The 19,798-nt window shown below is 59.1% G+C and overlaps 2 long non-coding RNA genes across 2 annotated transcripts; both read left to right on the top strand.

Moving 5' to 3' along the window:
* Positions 1 to 1,889: 1,889 nt before the first annotated feature.
* Positions 1,890 to 3,732, top strand: LOC135329205 (uncharacterized). The gene is made up of 2 exons (XR_010390574.1): positions 1,890 to 2,052; positions 2,463 to 3,732. It is a non-coding gene; the product is annotated as an uncharacterized LOC135329205 (long non-coding RNA).
* A 6,216-nt stretch (positions 3,733 to 9,948) lies between these two features.
* On the top strand, positions 9,949 to 11,787 carry LOC135329204 (uncharacterized). The gene is made up of 2 exons (XR_010390573.1): positions 9,949 to 10,107; positions 10,518 to 11,787. It is a non-coding gene; the product is annotated as an uncharacterized LOC135329204 (long non-coding RNA).
* The last annotated feature ends 8,011 nt before the right edge of the window (positions 11,788 to 19,798 follow it).

Here is a 19,798-nt window from a genome sequence, read left to right as displayed (position 1 = left end):
GCGGTCTGAAAATCTGGTACCCTCGCGGCCTCGGCAGTCTTTTTGGTTTGTTTGGCAGGGTAGCCCACCGAAGGGGGACATCTCGAAGAGAAGCAGCAAGACCTGGGGATCCGGTGGTTCGTTTTGGTCGTCGCCTGTGAGGCCAGCATGCAAGAGTAAGAGGAAGCTAGGAGCAGTCTCAAAAAGGTAATAGGTCTGAAAGGGAGACAGGCAAATCGAGGGCTGTCGTTCCTCCACGTAGTTAAAGACCGAGAGAGTTGTCGGTTAAGCGCGTGCATACGAGGGTTTGCGAACAGTAACAATAACACTGAAGCGGAATAAAAATAAGGTTTCGTGGAAGATGGCGTTAGGAAGGTATTAGGCGACGTGCCCGCCTGCCTAATAACCTAGCCCTAATTGCTGTGTGTAACGTTTCCAGACCGTTTACCCTGCAACGTATGGTGCAAAGTGCCGTATTAAGACCTTTCCCTTAAGGAAAAGAAGAAGAAAAAAAGAAAAAAAAGGGGGAAAAAGAAAACAGGGTAAAGAGAAAAAGATCATGCATAAACCTAAGCGTTTCACTGGAAGTAAAACGCGAGTTTATCGCTTCCTTACAGAGATGGAACCGAGGACAGCAAATGCTGACGAGGAGAAGAGACGGACGAGCGTTTGCTTGCGGTTAATACCGAAGGGACGGGATGAAACAAGGAAGCCAGAATGCAGCGGCCCCTCGATATCACCAGGAACTGCTACAGGAGGAGGCGTTCTGGCACGGGTAACTAGGGTAAGTATGGCTAATGACCGTTAGCAGTTATTTCGGCCTCCCCGAGGCAGCGCTGAGGACTGAGTAACCCGTTCCTGCCCTGTGGCTGCTGTTCCCTGTATCTGCCTTAGCTTTGCTTTGGCTGTTTCTCTTTTGTTTTGTTATCGTACACGCAGCTACGGAAAGGAATAGATGTCATACTTACTTTTTTAGATTAATTGCCACGGCTGAAGTTGAAGAGACCAAGAAACGTAAGCCGCAAAGGGGCACATCTTGAAGAGAGGGGGCTAGACCTAGCGATGCAGTTGTTCGTTTTGGTCGTCGCCTGTGAGGCCAGCATGCAAGAGTAAGAGGAAGCTAGGAGCAGTCTCAAAAAGGTAATAGGTCTGAAAGGGAGACAGGCAAATCGAGGGCTGTCGTTCCTCCACGTAGTTAAAGACCGAGAGAGTTGTCGGTTAAGCGCATGCATACGAGGGTTTGCGAACAGTAACAATAACACTGAAGCGGAATAAAAATAAGGTTTCGTGGAAGATGGCGTTAGGAAGGTATTAGGCGACGTGCCCGCCTGCCTAATAACCTAGCCCTAATTGCTGTGTGTAACGTTTCCAGACCGTTTACCCTGCAACGTATGGTGCAAAGTGCCGTATTAAGACCTTTCCCTTAAGGAAAAGAAGAAGAAAAAAAGAAAAAAAAGGGGGAAAAAGAAAACAGGGTAAAGAGAAAAAGATCATGCATAAACCTAAGCGTTTCACTGGAAGTAAAACGCGAGTTTATCGCTTCCTTACAGAGATGGAACCGAGGACAGCAAATGCTGACGAGGAGAAGAGACGGACGAGCGTTTGCTTGCGGTTAATACCGAAGGGACGGGATGAAACAAGGAAGCCAGAATGCAGCGGCCCCTCGATATCACCAGGAACTGCTACAGGAGGAGGCGTTCTGGCACGGGTAACTAGGGTAAGTATGGCTAATGACCGTTAGCAGTTATTTCGGCCTCCCCGAGGCAGCGCTGAGGACTGAGTAACCCGTTCCTGCCCTGTGGCTGCTGTTGCCTGTATCTGCCTTAGCTTTGCTTTGGCTGTTTCTCTTTTGTTTTGTTATCGTACACGCAGCTACGGAAAGGAATAGATGTCATACTTACTTTTTTAGATTAATTGCCACGGCTGAAGTTGAAGAGACCAAGAAACGTAAGCCGCGAAGGGGCACATCTTGAAGAGAGGGGGCTAGACCTAGCGATGCAGTTGTTCGTTTTGGTCGTCGCCTGTGAGGCCAGCATGCAAGAGTAAGAGGAAGCTAGGAGCAGTCTCAAAAAGGTAATAGGTCTGAAAGGGAGACAGGCAAATCGAGGGCTGTCGTTCCTCCACGTAGTTAAAGACCGAGAGAGTTGTCGGTTAAGCGCATGCATACGAGGGTTTGCGAACAGTAACAATAACACTGAAGCGGAATAAAAATAAGGTTTCGTGGAAGATGGCGTTAGGAAGGTATTAGGCGACGTGCGCGCCTGCCTAATAACCTAGCCCTAATTGCTGTGTGTAACGTTTCCAGACCGTTTACCCTGCAACGTATGGTGCAAAGTGCCGTATTAAGACCTTTCCCTTAAGGAAAAGAAGAAGAAAAAAAGAAAAAAAAGGGGGAAAAAGAAAACAGGGTAAAGAGAAAAAGATCATGCATAAACCTAAGCGTTTCACTGGAAGTAAAACGCGAGTTTATCGCTTCCTTACAGAGATGGAACCAAGGACAGCAAATGCTGACGAGGAGAAGAGACGGACGAGCGTTTGCTTGCGGTTAATACCGAAGGGACGGGATGAAACAAGGAAGCCAGAATGCAGCGGCCCCTCGATATCACCAGGAACTGCTACAGGAGGAGGCGTTCTGGCACGGGTAACTAGGGTAAGTATGGCTAATGACCGTTAGCAGTTATTTTGGCCTCCCCGAGGCAGCGCTGAGGACTAAGTAACCTGAGGGGCTCTGGCCTGGGTTGGGGCAGAAGTGCAGGCAGGCGGGATCAGGCATTTTCCTCTCAGCTCTCCGAGCTGAATCCTAGCCCTGAAGGAAAAAGCACTGGGGGGAGGCTACTCGGACACCTGCCATGTCGAGGGCAGGGGCAGGAGCTGACCCTTCCCCGACGGACGTACGTACGGACAGACGCTGGTGCGGCGGTGACTCTTTGGATATCGTAGGTAAGGGGAGGCACGCTGGTGCCGAGCTCCAGGGCGGTTTGCCTGAACACGATGCCTGAGGCAGGAGGTTATGCATTGTGTCCGGGGCTGGGAGCTGGTCCCCGAGTCCCATGTACTTGGGAGTGCCTGCACTTGCCAGGGAGCCCGGTGCTGTTCCCAGAGCTGCGGGGAATTTCCCTTGCGTTGCCTGGACCCTCGGGGCTCTTGGGGGTGTTTCCCCTCATCGCGAGGGCTGCCAGAGCCCCTCCAGGGCTGCGTGAGGTCCCCGAACCGCTCCCGGATTTGCTTTTGGCACTCCGCAGTGTCGCTCGTGTGCCTGGGGCAGCCTGCAGGCGCCATCCTGTCAGCCGCGTTGAGCCCTGCGGCGTGCCTGGTGACCCCTCTGGTGTGCGCCAAGGCCCTTCCTCTGTATTTTGGTCTGCCCCAGAGCCCTGCGCTTGCCCTCTGATGCCCTCAGGACCCCTCAGTTCACATTCTGGGTTGCCCCCGAGCCCTCTGCGTGCCTTTCGGTGCGCCCCGTGGCCCCGTGTGTGTTTTGCGGCACGCCGCAGAGGTCTCTGTTTAGCTTTTTCTCCTGTCCTGGAGTTTTCTGGGTGCTTCTGGGTGTGCCCCAGGGCCCTCCTTTTGGTGCCCCCCGAGTCACTCTGTTTGCTCTATCGTTGTTCTTTTTTTTTTTTTTTTTTTTCTTGACTTGTGTTGCACCCAGAGCTCTCGATTTGTTCTTTTGTGCTCCGCATACTCCCCTTTCCGCACTCTACACCCCAGGCAGGGCTCTCCCTTCAGCTCTCAGCAAGCTGCTGTCAGGAGAGTGGGGGTGCCTCTGCTGCCCTGGCAGCCCCAGCTGTCCCTGAAGGGGCTGATGGCCAGGCCCCCTGCCCAGTTCCTGCAGGCCCACAGCTGCGGGCCCTGGGGCTGGGATGAATGCCAGGGGGAGCTGGGTGGCAGGACAGGCCCCAGGTGGGGCTGATGGCAAGGGCAGGCCCACATTTGGGGGCTGGGGCTGCAGTTGGGGGGAGCTGGCGCTGGGGCAGGAGCTGGGCAGCGGAGCTGCCACGGAGCACGGCCCTTCGGGCCCAGCCCGGCGGCCGCCCCGCGGAGGAGGTGAGCGGGGCCGGGGGAGGCGCACTGCAGGCTGCGGGTCCCGCATGTGCCGGGGGTCCCGGCGGCTGGGAGCGTCCCGGGGCCACGGAGGCGGGGGGAGGAAGGGGGTGCGCCGGGGCTGTGGTGCGGTTTACTGCGCGGTCGGAGGAGCGCGGGGGGGGGGGGGGGTCTCCTGTGTCAGCTCGGGAGCGTGTCGGGGAGCGGGGGGAGGAGGGTCGTGGAGGGGCGGGGGCAGTGTCGGAGCTGAGGCGGGGCCGGTCGCGGGGGTGTCGGGGGAGCCCCGGGCCGGTGGTGGGGCCGGCGGGGCCGCGCTCGGGGCTCTGCGGCCGTTTCCGGGGGGACAGGGGGGAAGGGGAAGGGGGGCGGGACGGAAAGGAACGGAATGTGCCGAGGGTCAAAGGTGCCCCAGCGCTGCGGGTGGGGGGCGGGAGTTGGGGTGCGGGACTGCGGGGAGCCGTAGCTTTCGGCGCGGCATGCCGGGAGCAGTAGTCTTCCGGCACTGGGCTTCCGGTTGGGCCTGTTTGTTCTGAGCGCGGCATGCTGGGAGCGGTAGTCTTCCGTCACTGGGCTTCCGGGCGGCCATGTTGCTTGGCATGGCATGCCGGGAGCAGTAGTCTTCCGGCACTGGGCTTCCGGGCCGCCCTTCTCGCGTGCACGGTATGCTGGGAGGTGTAGTCTTCTCAGGCGGGGCTACTGGGTGACCATGCTGCGCCTCTCGAGGTGGCCCCGCGGGGGGGGCGGCGGCGGCAGGTCCCTGCCAGCGGGGTTCCCAGCGGGTGGCCGCGTGGCAGGCCAGGAGCTGTAGTGCCCGCTGGGTCTGTTCCTTACTGGACATGTGTCACTCACGCCTGAGTCCCCACAGGTCACGGGGGACAGTGGAATGCCCCTGTTTTTCCCCGGTACAGGGCAGGAAGTGTTTTCCATCTCCGATGGTGTTGCAAGACAACCTTGGAAGCTCAGAAAGAGTGTTCCTGCTGTTTAAACTAGGCAGATGAGGAGGAACCCCCCCCCCCCCCCCCATTTCCTGGGAGGAAATAATTCTTTAATCAAGGCCATGCTAGAAGTGCTAAAGCCTTAAAGAAATAGTAAATCAAAATGTTTTGTTTTCTATGTAGACGTTGCCAATTTAGCAAAGGAATTCGAGGTATCCCCGAACTGAACTGTCCTCATTATAATACAAGAAAATCACGCCCATAGGTCAGAAAGACCTGTGCCCGGGTGAAGACCCCTCCCCTGAGCATGCGTAGTTTTAAAATGGTGTGTAAGCAATATTAGAATTGTATGTAAATCACTAACCAACCGGTGTAAGAGGGAAAGTTGCAAACCTTGCAACTTGTATAAATGCTACTTGGAAAGCCGGGGCGGGGGGGGGAAGTTGCGCTTGATTTGTGGGGAAAACACCGAGCAGCCAGGCTTGCACAACTCTGAAATAAATAAGCAAATGTCTCTCCTGAGCGTGTCATTATTGGCTTAGTGCACAGCGGGCAACGAATCCGCTTTTTGGACAGCAGCGTGACCAGGCAGGGTTGTCCCCGGGGGCTGGGGCTGTCCCTCTTGGAAATGGGGAAGGCGGGAAGAGTAGGAGGGGTGCTGCGGGCTCCTGGGGGTCGTAGCTTTGCTCAGGATTGGGGCCGGTTAGGCAGCTGCTGGGAGGAGTAGCGGTGCTGGGAGGGCACGGTGCGGAGCTGTCCTGCTGTGCAGCGCAAGGGAAAGTCGACCAGCACCGTTGCTGTCCGAGGACCCTGGAACAGCCCGAGAGACCCTGGAACAGCCACCCCACGGACACCGTGTCACTGCCTCGCAAGGCCACTGCATGCAGGTACGTTTGACTACATCCGGCAGAAGAAATGTAAGCCGAAGGATCAGGGCAAATAGCTGCTTGTCTAGGTTTGTTACCTAGCGACGCACTGGCAAAGCTTTTTATGAACACCCGTACTCGATCGAGTGCGTATTCATTCTGTGAATATTAATTACTGCCAGACCGCGTACGTCACTGATGCTTTAAAGCAAGTCCGTGGCGCTGGGGTAGCACGTGTAGTGGAGGCTAAATGCAATAATACCTCGTTTTGATGTTGTTCTCTTATACGAAAGCACTTGGAGCAGATTAAGACATTTCTCGTCCTATTTTGTTTATTGAGTGGACCCTGATACTGGGGAGAAGCTGCCGTGAAGCAGACCTAGTAGTCAGCTTCCTTAGAGAAGGCGTCTTGTCCTGTATTTGAGGGCTTCCGGTACGTTTTGACAGACAGTAGTGAGTGACGGGTTTCCTTTGGACCCCCCAGGGAGCAGAAAGTTCTGCCGGGAAGGCAAAATGTTTCTTGCGGCTGGGTTGGAAGAAGCTGGCTGCTGATGCAAGGCAGTGACAATTCTGGGGAGTCGCGGGAAGTTTTGAAAAGACGGTCGTTCCCTTTGCTAGAAGGCTATGCACTTCGGTTCCTAATAGCTGTAGTAATGAAGCCAGGTAAGCGTTCGGGAGGAGCCCAAGCCACTTTTGCCTAGCGAGTATTGTGCAAGGGGGGCAGGAAAGCGCTGCGCCCTGCTCCTTGCTGCCCTCGCGTGTCTGAAAGGCGGCACTGCACGCGGGAGGGGGGGGCGCGCATGCGCATTGCGTTCCGGCGCGCTCACGGCTGCCCTCGCGTGTCGACAAGGCAGCACTGCAGCCGCCGGCGGCCACCGCTGCGTACGGAGACCGTTGCGGGCAGCCGGCGCACACGTGCGCGCTGCCGGTCGCCGCGTTGGCCGCTACTCTGCGCTCTCTCGGGGACGGGTAAGCGCAGGGGCCGCGCTCGTGCCCCCTGCCCGGTGCTCACGGACCGGGAGCGCTTTTCCCGAGAGGGCTTTTCCTTCTCGGTGCTTCCTGGGGGCGCGGGGACGGGCAGTGCCGTCTCGGAGCTGCTCCGCGGCGCTCTCTCCCCGGGGCAGCCCCAGCGCCTGCTCGCTGAAGCCCGCCGCTCTCTCGGGCGCGGGCAGAGCAGCCTCGGGGCGCTCGCTGCTCGGCCTGAGCGCCGGGGTGGCGCGGCGGGCTGCGGTTGGCGCGCGGGAGCCGGCCGGCTGCAGCGCGGCGCTGCGACCACGCGAGGGTGGGGCCATTGCGGGTCTGGGCTGCCTCGCGCTGCGCTCCCCCCGCCCCTGGCGCTGCGCTCCCCCCGCCCCTGGCGCTGCGCTCCCCCCGCCCCTGGCGCTGCGCTCCCCCCGCCCCTCGCGCTCCCCCAGCCCCTCGCGCTCCGCTCCCCCCGCCCCTCGCGCTCCCCCCGCCCCTCTCGCGCGGTCCTGGGCCGGCGCACGCGCGGTGCGGCGGCGCGAGCCCTGGGCGGCCGGCGCACGCGCGGTGCGGCGGCGCGAGCCCTGGGCGGCCGGCGCACGCGCGGTGCGGCGGCGCGAGCCCTGGGCGGCCGGCGCACGCGCGGTGCGGCGGCGCGAGCCCTGGGCGGCCGGCGCACGCGCGGTGCGGCGGCGCGAGCCCTGGGCGGCCGGCGCACGCGCGGTGCGGCGGCGGGCAAGATGGCGGCGAGCAGGGCGGGTGTTTTGGCTGGACGGCGGCCGGCGAGGGCAGAGGCAGGCTGGAGTCGAGCATGTGGGGGCCGCGGTGAGGCGAGGCGAGGCGAGCGTGCGCCTTCGGGTGGCCGCGGGTGTCGGGCTGTGTCCTGCCAGCCGGGGCCGTCGCTGCGTGGAGGCGGCGGGGCGGGGGGGGGGAGTCGGGCCGGGGGCCGCGCCGCGCCGGGTCTGCGCGGCGCCGGGTCTGCCGGAGCGCGGCTCTGACTCTCCCTTTTGCGTGTGTCGCCTGTAGGGCCCCGGTTCCTCCCCAGCGCGGGCCGGGGCGTGCGCTCGCCCCTGCGGACGCAGCCTGGAGGAGTGTGTGGGGGGTGTCTGCGCGGGGGTCTGGATGTCTCTAGCAGCGGCACGGCAGCCTGATGCCTCCTCTCGTCTGGGACGCGGGGTCCTTGGGGAGTTCCCTGCTGCCTCCTCTGGCGTTCTCTGCAAGCTCATAGATCCCTCCACCTCCTCTCCTCCCCCCCCCCCCCCGCCCCACTCCCCTGTCTGGTGGGGTGGGAGACCGGTGGCTGCTCCCGCCGAGCTGAGAGCCACGTAGGGCACCCCTGTGTGCTCACTACGCATCTGGGATGGCACCCCTGCCCTGAGGGCCCCGCAGAGTCCCACCCTTCCTGCAACCAGCCCCCCCAGAGCCATTAAACCACCCACAAATCCTGCCCCAACACCCCCACAGGCCCCAAAATGCCTCCGAGCCCTGCCGCAATGTTGTCACTGACTCCAGACCTTCCCCTGCACTCTGTGCAAGGCCCCAAACATTCCTCAAACTGCTGCCAGACCCAGTGCCCGCAGCAGTGAGGCGTTCTAACAAAGATGGGGTGCGATCTGCGTCTCCGCCTCGACTCAGTCCCGCTTTAGAGAAACAGGAACTTACAGCACTTCCTGGTGAAGAGTGTTGACGGGTGAATGTGCGGATGACAAAGAGACTTTTCTCTCTTTTCTTCTGAGCCGCCTCTCAGAAGCCTCTGTGTGTGCACGATGTGGCTGATCTGGGATAATCGTGCTGTGCGCAGTGCTTAAGGAGAACATTGCCCTAAAATGGAGGGCTAAGGAATAGCCTAAAAAACCTAAAAGGCTCGGGAAGAGCCAAAGAGAACACCGATGGGCTCTGGGAAGCCCCAGTGATGCTAGCGAAAACAGCGTGGCTTTTAGGCACCTCCTCAGAGCAGCAGCAATGTCTCGCTCCAGCCTATGGGGCAATGGGGACTCTTAATTACCGCCTTGAATTACCACAAGTGTTGCAAAAGCAGAAGGGACTAGGGAGCATGCAGAGCAGGTTATGGACTATATGTCAAGTTTAAACAAGCAACAAGCCCCTCTGCAAACAGAAACAGGTTTAGCCCTAAGTAATAGACGAAGGTAGCTGTGAGTAACGTGAAGCGAAGCGGTGACGTCAGTCACCCCGAAAGCCTCGGAGAAGCGGTCTGAAAATCTGGTACCCTCGCGGCCTCGGCAGTCTTTTTGGTTTGTTTGGCAGGGTAGCCCACCGAAGGGGGACATCTCGAAGAGAAGCAGCAAGACCTGGGGATCCGGTGGTTCGTTTTGGTCGTCGCCTGTGAGGCCAGCATGCAAGAGTAAGAGGAAGCTAGGAGCAGTCTCAAAAAGGTAATAGGTCTGAAAGGGAGACAGGCAAATCGAGGGCTGTCGTTCCTCCACGTAGTTAAAGACCGAGAGAGTTGTCGGTTAAGCGCGTGCATACGAGGGTTTGCGAACAGTAACAATAACACTGAAGCGGAATAAAAATAAGGTTTCGTGGAAGATGGCGTTAGGAAGGTATTAGGCGACGTGCCCGCCTGCCTAATAACCTAGCCCTAATTGCTGTGTGTAACGTTTCCAGACCGTTTACCCTGCAACGTATGGTGCAAAGTGCCGTATTAAGACCTTTCCCTTAAGGAAAAGAAGAAGAAAAAAAGAAAAAAAAGGGGGAAAAAGAAAACAGGGTAAAGAGAAAAAGATCATGCATAAACCTAAGCGTTTCACTGGAAGTAAAACGCGAGTTTATCGCTTCCTTACAGAGATGGAACCGAGGACAGCAAATGCTGACGAGGAGAAGAGACGGACGAGCGTTTGCTTGCGGTTAATACCGAAGGGACGGGATGAAACAAGGAAGCCAGAATGCAGCGGCCCCTCGATATCACCAGGAACTGCTACAGGAGGAGGCGTTCTGGCACGGGTAACTAGGGTAAGTATGGCTAATGACCGTTAGCAGTTATTTCGGCCTCCCCGAGGCAGCGCTGAGGACTGAGTAACCCGTTCCTGCCCTGTGGCTGCTGTTCCCTGTATCTGCCTTAGCTTTGCTTTGGCTGTTTCTCTTTTGTTTTGTTATCGTACACGCAGCTACGGAAAGGAATAGATGTCATACTTACTTTTTTAGATTAATTGCCACGGCTGAAGTTGAAGAGACCAAGAAACGTAAGCCGCGAAGGGGCACATCTTGAAGAGAGGGGGCTAGACCTAGCGATGCAGTTGTTCGTTTTGGTCGTCGCCTGTGAGGCCAGCATGCAAGAGTAAGAGGAAGCTAGGAGCAGTCTCAAAAAGGTAATAGGTCTGAAAGGGAGACAGGCAAATCGAGGGCTGTCGTTCCTCCACGTAGTTAAAGACCGAGAGAGTTGTCGGTTAAGCGCATGCATACGAGGGTTTGCGAACAGTAACAATAACACTGAAGCGGAATAAAAATAAGGTTTCGTGGAAGATGGCGTTAGGAAGGTATTAGGCGACGTGCGCGCCTGCCTAATAACCTAGCCCTAATTGCTGTGTGTAACGTTTCCAGACCGTTTACCCTGCAACGTATGGTGCAAAGTGCCGTATTAAGACCTTTCCCTTAAGGAAAAGAAGAAGAAAAAAAGAAAAAAAAGGGGGAAAAAGAAAACAGGGTAAAGAGAAAAAGATCATGCATAAACCTAAGCGTTTCACTGGAAGTAAAACGCGAGTTTATCGCTTCCTTACAGAGATGGAACCAAGGACAGCAAATGCTGACGAGGAGAAGAGACGGACGAGCGTTTGCTTGCGGTTAATACCGAAGGGACGGGATGAAACAAGGAAGCCAGAATGCAGCGGCCCCTCGATATCACCAGGAACTGCTACAGGAGGAGGCGTTCTGGCACGGGTAACTAGGGTAAGTATGGCTAATGACCGTTAGCAGTTATTTTGGCCTCCCCGAGGCAGCGCTGAGGACTAAGTAACCTGAGGGGCTCTGGCCTGGGTTGTGGCAGAAGTGCAGGCAGGCGGGATCAGGCATTTTCCTCTCAGCTCTCCGAGCTGAATCCTAGCCCTGAAGGAAAAAGCACTGGGGGGAGGCTACTCGGACACCTGCCATGTCGAGGGCAGGGGCAGGAGCTGACCCTTCCCCGACGGACGTACGTACGGACAGACGCTGGTGCGGCGGTGACTCTTTGGATATCGTAGGTAAGGGGAGGCACGCTGGTGCCGAGCTCCAGGGCGGTTTGCCTGAACACGATGCCTGAGGCAGGAGGTTATGCATTGTGTCCGGGGCTGGGAGCTGGTCCCCGAGTCCCATGTACTTGGGAGTGCCTGCACTTGCCAGGGAGCCCGGTGCTGTTCCCAGAGCTGCGGGGAATTTCCCTTGCGTTGCCTGGACCCTCGGGGCTCTTGGGGGTGTTTCCCCTCATCGCGAGGGCTGCCAGAGCCCCTCCAGGGCTGCGTGAGGTCCCCGAACCGCTCCCGGATTTGCTTTTGGCACTCCGCAGTGTCGCTCGTGTGCCTGGGGCAGCCTGCAGGCGCCATCCTGTCAGCCGCGTTGAGCCCTGCGGCGTGCCTGGTGACCCCTCTGGTGTGCGCCAAGGCCCTTCCTCTGTATTTTGGTCTGCCCCAGAGCCCTGCGCTTGCCCTCTGATGCCCTCAGGACCCCTCAGTTCACATTCTGGGTTGCCCCCGAGCCCTCTGCGTGCCTTTCGGTGCGCCCCGTGGCCCCGTGTGTGTTTTGCGGCACGCCGCAGAGGTCTCTGTTTAGCTTTTTCTCCTGTCCTGGAGTTTTCTGGGTGCTTCTGGGTGTGCCCCAGGGCCCTCCTTTTGGTGCCCCCCGAGTCACTCTGTTTGCTCTATCGTTGTTCTTTTTTTTTTTTTTTTTTTTCTTGACTTGTGTTGCACCCAGAGCTCTCGATTTGTTCTTTTGTGCTCCGCATACTCCCCTTTCCGCACTCTACACCCCAGGCAGGGCTCTCCCTTCAGCTCTCAGCAAGCTGCTGTCAGGAGAGTGGGGGTGCCTCTGCTGCCCTGGCAGCCCCAGCTGTCCCTGAAGGGGCTGATGGCCAGGCCCCCTGCCCAGTTCCTGCAGGCCCACAGCTGCGGGCCCTGGGGCTGGGATGAATGCCAGGGGGAGCTGGGTGGCAGGACAGGCCCCAGGTGGGGCTGATGGCAAGGGCAGGCCCACATTTGGGGGCTGGGGCTGCAGTTGGGGGGAGCTGGCGCTGGGGCAGGAGCTGGGCAGCGGAGCTGCCACGGAGCACGGCCCTTCGGGCCCAGCCCGGCGGCCGCCCCGCGGAGGAGGTGAGCGGGGCCGGGGGAGGCGCACTGCAGGCTGCGGGTCCCGCATGTGCCGGGGGTCCCGGCGGCTGGGAGCGTCCCGGGGCCACGGAGGCGGGGGGAGGAAGGGGGTGCGCCGGGGCTGTGGTGCGGTTTACTGCGCGGTCGGAGGAGCGCGGGGGGGGGGGGGGGTCTCCTGTGTCAGCTCGGGAGCGTGTCGGGGAGCGGGGGGAGGAGGGTCGTGGAGGGGCGGGGGCAGTGTCGGAGCTGAGGCGGGGCCGGTCGCGGGGGTGTCGGGGGAGCCCCGGGCCGGTGGTGGGGCCGGCGGGGCCGCGCTCGGGGCTCTGCGGCCGTTTCCGGGGGGACAGGGGGGAAGGGGAAGGGGGGCGGGACGGAAAGGAACGGAATGTGCCGAGGGTCAAAGGTGCCCCAGCGCTGCGGGTGGGGGGCGGGAGTTGGGGTGCGGGACTGCGGGGAGCCGTAGCTTTCGGCGCGGCATGCCGGGAGCAGTAGTCTTCCGGCACTGGGCTTCCGGTTGGGCCTGTTTGTTCTGAGCGCGGCATGCTGGGAGCGGTAGTCTTCCGTCACTGGGCTTCCGGGCGGCCATGTTGCTTGGCATGGCATGCCGGGAGCAGTAGTCTTCCGGCACTGGGCTTCCGGGCCGCCCTTCTCGCGTGCACGGTATGCTGGGAGGTGTAGTCTTCTCAGGCGGGGCTACTGGGTGACCATGCTGCGCCTCTCGAGGTGGCCCCGCGGGGGGGGCGGCGGCGGCAGGTCCCTGCCAGCGGGGTTCCCAGCGGGTGGCCGCGTGGCAGGCCAGGAGCTGTAGTGCCCGCTGGGTCTGTTCCTTACTGGACATGTGTCACTCACGCCTGAGTCCCCACAGGTCACGGGGGACAGTGGAATGCCCCTGTTTTTCCCCGGTACAGGGCAGGAAGTGTTTTCCATCTCCGATGGTGTTGCAAGACAACCTTGGAAGCTCAGAAAGAGTGTTCCTGCTGTTTAAACTAGGCAGATGAGGAGGAACCCCCCCCCCCCCCCCCATTTCCTGGGAGGAAATAATTCTTTAATCAAGGCCATGCTAGAAGTGCTAAAGCCTTAAAGAAATAGTAAATCAAAATGTTTTGTTTTCTATGTAGACGTTGCCAATTTAGCAAAGGAATTCGAGGTATCCCCGAACTGAACTGTCCTCATTATAATACAAGAAAATCACGCCCATAGGTCAGAAAGACCTGTGCCCGGGTGAAGACCCCTCCCCTGAGCATGCGTAGTTTTAAAATGGTGTGTAAGCAATATTAGAATTGTATGTAAATCACTAACCAACCGGTGTAAGAGGGAAAGTTGCAAACCTTGCAACTTGTATAAATGCTACTTGGAAAGCCGGGGCGGGGGGGGGAAGTTGCGCTTGATTTGTGGGGAAAACACCGAGCAGCCAGGCTTGCACAACTCTGAAATAAATAAGCAAATGTCTCTCCTGAGCGTGTCATTATTGGCTTAGTGCACAGCGGGCAACGAATCCGCTTTTTGGACAGCAGCGTGACCAGGCAGGGTTGTCCCCGGGGGCTGGGGCTGTCCCTCTTGGAAATGGGGAAGGCGGGAAGAGTAGGAGGGGTGCTGCGGGCTCCTGGGGGTCGTAGCTTTGCTCAGGATTGGGGCCGGTTAGGCAGCTGCTGGGAGGAGTAGCGGTGCTGGGAGGGCACGGTGCGGAGCTGTCCTGCTGTGCAGCGCAAGGGAAAGTCGACCAGCACCGTTGCTGTCCGAGGACCCTGGAACAGCCCGAGAGACCCTGGAACAGCCACCCCACGGACACCGTGTCACTGCCTCGCAAGGCCACTGCATGCAGGTACGTTTGACTACATCCGGCAGAAGAAATGTAAGCCGAAGGATCAGGGCAAATAGCTGCTTGTCTAGGTTTGTTACCTAGCGACGCACTGGCAAAGCTTTTTATGAACACCCGTACTCGATCGAGTGCGTATTCATTCTGTGAATATTAATTACTGCCAGACCGCGTACGTCACTGATGCTTTAAAGCAAGTCCGTGGCGCTGGGGTAGCACGTGTAGTGGAGGCTAAATGCAATAATACCTCGTTTTGATGTTGTTCTCTTATACGAAAGCACTTGGAGCAGATTAAGACATTTCTCGTCCTATTTTGTTTATTGAGTGGACCCTGATACTGGGGAGAAGCTGCCGTGAAGCAGACCTAGTAGTCAGCTTCCTTAGAGAAGGCGTCTTGTCCTGTATTTGAGGGCTTCCGGTACGTTTTGACAGACAGTAGTGAGTGACGGGTTTCCTTTGGACCCCCCAGGGAGCAGAAAGTTCTGCCGGGAAGGCAAAATGTTTCTTGCGGCTGGGTTGGAAGAAGCTGGCTGCTGATGCAAGGCAGTGACAATTCTGGGGAGTCGCGGGAAGTTTTGAAAAGACGGTCGTTCCCTTTGCTAGAAGGCTATGCACTTCGGTTCCTAATAGCTGTAGTAATGAAGCCAGGTAAGCGTTCGGGAGGAGCCCAAGCCACTTTTGCCTAGCGAGTATTGTGCAAGGGGGGCAGGAAAGCGCTGCGCCCTGCTCCTTGCTGCCCTCGCGTGTCTGAAAGGCGGCACTGCACGCGGGAGGGGGGGGCGCGCATGCGCATTGCGTTCCGGCGCGCTCACGGCTGCCCTCGCGTGTCGACAAGGCAGCACTGCAGCCGCCGGCGGCCACCGCTGCGTACGGAGACCGTTGCGGGCAGCCGGCGCACACGTGCGCGCTGCCGGTCGCCGCGTTGGCCGCTACTCTGCGCTCTCTCGGGGACGGGTAAGCGCAGGGGCCGCGCTCGTGCCCCCTGCCCGGTGCTCACGGACCGGGAGCGCTTTTCCCGAGAGGGCTTTTCCTTCTCGGTGCTTCCTGGGGGCGCGGGGACGGGCAGTGCCGTCTCGGAGCTGCTCCGCGGCGCTCTCTCCCCGGGGCAGCCCCAGCGCCTGCTCGCTGAAGCCCGCCGCTCTCTCGGGCGCGGGCAGAGCAGCCTCGGGGCGCTCGCTGCTCGGCCTGAGCGCCGGGGTGGCGCGGCGGGCTGCGGTTGGCGCGCGGGAGCCGGCCGGCTGCAGCGCGGCGCTGCGACCACGCGAGGGTGGGGCCATTGCGGGTCTGGGCTGCCTCGCGCTGCGCTCCCCCCGCCCCTGGCGCTGCGCTCCCCCCGCCCCTGGCGCTGCGCTCCCCCCGCCCCTGGCGCTGCGCTCCCCCCGCCCCTCGCGCTCCCCCAGCCCCTCGCGCTCCGCTCCCCCCGCCCCTCGCGCTCCCCCCGCCCCTCTCGCGCGGTCCTGGGCCGGCGCACGCGCGGTGCGGCGGCGCGAGCCCTGGGCGGCCGGCGCACGCGCGGTGCGGCGGCGCGAGCCCTGGGCGGCCGGCGCACGCGCGGTGCGGCGGCGCGAGCCCTGGGCGGCCGGCGCACGCGCGGTGCGGCGGCGCGAGCCCTGGGCGGCCGGCGCACGCGCGGTGCGGCGGCGCGAGCCCTGGGCGGCCGGCGCACGCGCGGTGCGGCGGCGGGCAAGATGGCGGCGAGCAGGGCGGGTGTTTTGGCTGGACGGCGGCCGGCGAGGGCAGAGGCAGGCTGGAGTCGAGCATGTGGGGGCCGCGGTGAGGCGAGGCGAGGCGAGCGTGCGCCTTCGGGTGGCCGCGGGTGTCGGGCTGTGTCCTGCCAGCCGGGGCCGTCGCTGCGTGGAGGCGGCGGGGCGGGGGGGGGGAGTCGGGCCGGGGGCCGCGCCGCGCCGGGTCTGCGCGGCGCCGGGTCTGCCGGAGCGCGGCTCTGACTCTCCCTTTTGCGTGTGTCGCCTGTAGGGCCCCGGTTCCTCCCCAGCGCGGGCCGGGGCGTGCGCTCGCCCCTGCGGACGCAGCCTGGAGGAGTGTGTGGGGGGTGTCTGCGCGGGGGTCTGGATGTCTCTAGCAGCGGCACGGCAGCCTGATGCCTCCTCTCGTCTGGGACGCGGGGTCCTTGGGGAGTTCCCTGCTGCCTCCTCTGGCGTTCTCTGCAAGCTCATAGATCCCTCCACCTCCTCTCCTCCCCCCCCCCCCCCGCCCCACTCCCCTGTCTGGTGGGGTGGGAGACCGGTGGCTGCTCCCGCCGAGCTGAGAGCCACGTAGGGCACCCCTGTGTGCTCACTACGCATCTGGGATGGCACCCCTGCCCTGAGGGCCCCGCAGAGTCCCACCCTTCCTGCAACCAGCCCCCCCAGAGCCATTAAACCACCCACAAATCCTGCCCCAACACCCCCACAGGCCCCAAAATGCCTCCGAGCCCTGCCGCAATGTTGTCACTGACTCCAGACCTTCCCCTGCACTCTGTGCAAGGCCCCAAACATTCCTCAAACTGCTGCCAGACCCAGTGCCCGCAGCAGTGAGGCGTTCTAACAAAGATGGGGTGCGATCTGCGTCTCCGCCTCGACTCAGTCCCGCTTTAGAGAAACAGGAACTTACAGCACTTCCTGGTGAAGAGTGTTGACGGGTGAATGTGCGGATGACAAAGAGACTTTTCTCTCTTTTCTTCTGAGCCGCCTCTCAGAAGCCTCTGTGTGTGCACGATGTGGCTGATCTGGGATAATCGTGCTGTGCGCAGTGCTTAAGGAGAACATTGCCCTAAAATGGAGGGCTAAGGAATAGCCTAAAAAACCTAAAAGGCTCGGGAAGAGCCAAAGAGAACACCGATGGGCTCTGGGAAGCCCCAGTGATGCTAGCGAAAACAGCGTGGCTTTTAGGCACCTCCTCAGAGCAGCAGCAATGTCTCGCTCCAGCCTATGGGGCAATGGGGACTCTTAATTACCGCCTTGAATTACCACAAGTGTTGCAAAAGCAGAAGGGACTAGGGAGCATGCAGAGCAGGTTATGGACTATATGTCAAGTTTAAACAAGCAACAAGCCCCTCTGCAAACAGAAACAGGTTTAGCCCTAAGTAATAGACGAAGGTAGCTGTGAGTAACGTGAAGCGAAGCGGTGACGTCAGTCACCCCGAAAGCCTCGGAGAAGCGGTCTGAAAATCTGGTACCCTCGCGGCCTCGGCAGTCTTTTTGGTTTGTTTGGCAGGGTAGCCCACCGAAGGGGGACATCTCGAAGAGAAGCAGCAAGACCTGGGGATCCGGTGGTTCGTTTTGGTCGTCGCCTGTGAGGCCAGCATGCAAGAGTAAGAGGAAGCTAGGAGCAGTCTCAAAAAGGTAATAGGTCTGAAAGGGAGACAGGCAAATCGAGGGCTGTCGTTCCTCCACGTAGTTAAAGACCGAGAGAGTTGTCGGTTAAGCGCATGCATACGAGGGTTTGCGAACAGTAACAATAACACTGAAGCGGAATAAAAATAAGGTTTCGTGGAAGATGGCGTTAGGAAGGTATTAGGCGACGTGCCCGCCTGCCTAATAACCTAGCCCTAATTGCTGTGTGTAACATTTCCAGACCGTTTACCCTGCAACGTATGGTGCAAAGTGCCGTATTAAGACCTTTCCCTTAAGGAAAAGAAGAAGAAAAAAAGAAAAAAAAGGGGGAAAAAGAAAACAGGGTAAAGAGAAAAAGATCATGCATAAACCTAAGCGTTTCACTGGAAGTAAAACGCGAGTTTATCGCTTCCTTACAGAGATGGAACCGAGGACAGCAAATGCTGACGAGGAGAAGAGACGGACGAGCGTTTGCTTGCGGTTAATACCGAAGGGACGGGATGAAACAAGGAAGCCAGAATGCAGCGGCCCCTCGATATCACCAGGAACTGCTACAGGAGGAGGCGTTCTGGCACGGGTAACTAGGGTAAGTATGGCTAATGACCGTTAGCAGTTATTTCAGCCTCCCCGAGGCAGCGCTGAGGACTGAGTAACCCGTTCCTGCCCTGTGGCTGCTGTTCCCTGTATCTGCCTTAGCTTTGCTTTGGCTGTTTCTCTTTTGTTTTGTTATCGTACACGCAGCTACGGAAAGGAATAGATGTCATACTTACTTTTTTAGATTAATTGCCACGGCTGAAGTTGAAGAGACCAAGAAACGTAAGCCGCGAAGGGGCACATCTTGAAGAGAGGGGGCTAGACCTAGCGATGCAGTTGTTCGTTTTGGTCGTCGCCTGTGAGGCCAGCATGCAAGAGTAAGAGGAAGCTAGGAGCAGTCTCAAAAAGGTAATAGGTCTGAAAGGGAGACAGGCAAATCGAGGGCTGTCGTTCCTCCACGTAGTTAAAGACCGAAAGAGTTGTCGGTTAAGCGCATGCATACGAGGGTTTGCGAACAGTAACAATAACACTGAAGCGGAATAAAAATAAGGTTTCGTGGAAGATGGCGTTAGGAAGGTATTAGGCGACGTGCCCGCCTGCCTAATAACCTAGCCCTAATTGCTGTGTGTAACGTTTCCAGACCGTTTACCCTGCAACGTATGGTGCAAAGTGCCGTATTAAGACCTTTCCCTTAAGGAAAAGAAGAAGAAAAAAAGAAAAAAAAGGGGGAAAAAGAAAACAGGGTAAAGAGAAAAAGATCATGCATAAACCTAAGCGTTTCACTGGAAGTAAAACGCGAGTTTATCGCTTCCTTACAGAGATGGAACCGAGGACAGCAAATGCTGACGAGGAGAAGAGACGGACGAGCGTTTGCTTGCGGTTAATACCGAAGGGACGGGATGAAACAAGGAAGCCAGAATGCAGCGGCCCCTCAATATCACCAGGAACTGCTACAGGAGGAGGCGTTCTGGCACGGGTAACTAGGGTAAGTATGGCTAATGACCGTTAGCAGTTATTTTGGCCTCCCCGAGGCAGCGCTGAGGACTAAGTAACCTGAGGGGCTCTGGCCTGGGTTGTGGCAGAAGTGCAGGCAGGCGGGATCAGGCATTTTCCTCTCAGCTCTCCGAGCTGAATCCTAGCCCTGAAGGAAAAAGCACTGGGGGGAGGCTACTCGGACACCTGCCATGTCGAGGGCAGGGGCAGGAGCTGACCCTTCCCCGACGGACAGACGTACGGACAGACGCACGGACAGACGCTGGTGCGGCGGTGACTCTTTGGATATCGTAGGTAAGGGGAGGCACGCTGGTGCCGAGCTCCGGGGCGGTTTGCCTGAACACGATGCCTGAGGCAGGAGGTTATGCATTGTGTCCGGGGCTGGGAGCTGGTCCCCGAGTCCCATGTACTTGGGAGTGCCTGCGCTTGCCAGGGTGCCCGGTGCTGTTCCCAGAGCTGCGGGGAATTTCCCTTGCGTTGCCTGGACCCTTGGGGCTCTTGGGGGTGTTTCCCCTCATCGCGAGGGCTGTCAGAGCCCCTCCAGGGCTGCGTGAGGTCCCCGAACCGCTCCCGGATTTGCTTTTGGCACTCCGCAGTGTCGCTCGTGTGCCTGGGGCAGCCTGCAGGCGCCATCCTGTCAGCCGCGTTGAGCCCTGCGGCGTGCCTGGTGACCCCTCTGGTGTGCGCCAAGGCCCTTCCTCTGTATTTTGGTCTGCCCCAGAGCCCTGCACTTGCCCTCTGATGCCCTCAGGACCCCTCAGTTCACATTCTGGGTTGCCCCCGAGCCCTCTGCGTGCCTTTCGGTGCGCCCCGTGGCCCCGTGTGTGTTTTGCGGCACGCCGCAGAGGTCTCTGTTTAGCTTTTTCTCCTGTCCTGGAGTTTTCTGGGTGCTTCTGGGTGTGCCCCAGGGCCCTCCTTTTGGTGCCCCCCGAGTCACTCTGTTTGCTCTATCGTTGTTCTTTTTTTTTTTTTTTTTTTTCTTGACTTGTGTTGCACCCAGAGCTCTCGATTTGTTCTTTTGTGCTCCGCATACTCCCCTTTCCGCACTCTA

This window comes from Dromaius novaehollandiae, chromosome 9 (assembly GCF_036370855.1).
Source record: "Dromaius novaehollandiae isolate bDroNov1 chromosome 9, bDroNov1.hap1, whole genome shotgun sequence".
NCBI lineage: Eukaryota > Metazoa > Chordata > Aves > Casuariiformes > Dromaiidae > Dromaius > Dromaius novaehollandiae.
Note: the sequence above shows the minus strand (reverse complement) of the source record. Positions and strands in the feature narration are given on the sequence as shown.